At 45.0% G+C, this 947-nt stretch overlaps 1 non-coding gene across 1 annotated transcript; it reads right to left on the reverse strand.

Moving 5' to 3' along the window:
- Positions 1-585: 585 nt before the first annotated feature.
- TRNAP-GGG (transfer RNA proline (anticodon GGG)) lies at positions 586-661 on the reverse strand. The gene has a single exon. It is a non-coding gene; the product is annotated as a tRNA-Pro (tRNA).
- Positions 662-947: the final 286 nt, after the last annotated feature.

Here is a 947-nt window from a genome sequence, read left to right on the forward strand (position 1 = left end):
GTTGCATTTATCTGCCTTCCCATTCTGTCTGTCTGAAAAATTTAAATCTATAGAAAAGTTGAAAGCTGAGTACAATGAACCCTTCACCTATTCAATCAGATTTGCCAGTTGTTAAATGTTTGCTTCATTTGCTCTCTAGAAATAGATAATAGATAAATAGATAGATAGATACATAGATAGACAGAATGATATAGATATAGATATTCTAAAATATTTCATCATGTATTACAAAAAATGAGAATATTCTTCTGCTTAAACACATGTCATTATTTTCGGATAAGATATATATATATATATATTTGTATTTTTCTGAAGTTGGAAATGGGGAGGCAGTCAGACAGACTCCTGCATGTGCCCAACCAGGATCCACCCGGCATGCCCACCAGTGGGCGATGCTCTGCCCCTCTGGGGAGTTGCTCTGTTGCAACCAGAGCCATTCTAGCACCTGAGGCAGAGGCCATGGAGCCATCCTCAGTGCCCAGTCCAACTTTGCTCCAATGGAGCCTTAGCTACAGGAGGGGAAGAGAGAGACAGAGAGGAAGGAGAGGGGGAGGGGTGGAGAAGCAGATGGGCGCTTCTCCTGTGTGCCCTGGCTGGGAATTGAACCCAGGACTCCTGCACCCCAGGCCAATGCTCTACCACTGAGCCAACCGGCCAGGGCTCAGGTAAGATATTTAACATCAATTCAAAAATATCATGTAACATACCTTCTATATTTAATCTCACATCCCTCCACCATTTTTTTCATTTAGTGAGAAAAGGGGTGGCAGAGAGACAGATTCCTGCATGTACCCCAACCAGGATCCACCCAGCAAGCCCACTAAGGGGGATCCTCTGTCCATCTGGGGTTGTTGCTCCATTGCTCAGCAACTGAGCCCTTCCTAGTGCCTGAGGTGGAAGCTATGGAGCCATCTTTCGCATCTGGGGTCAACTCACTCCAATCAAAC

This window comes from Saccopteryx leptura, chromosome 7, assembly GCF_036850995.1.
Source record: "Saccopteryx leptura isolate mSacLep1 chromosome 7, mSacLep1_pri_phased_curated, whole genome shotgun sequence".
NCBI lineage: Eukaryota > Metazoa > Chordata > Mammalia > Chiroptera > Emballonuridae > Saccopteryx > Saccopteryx leptura.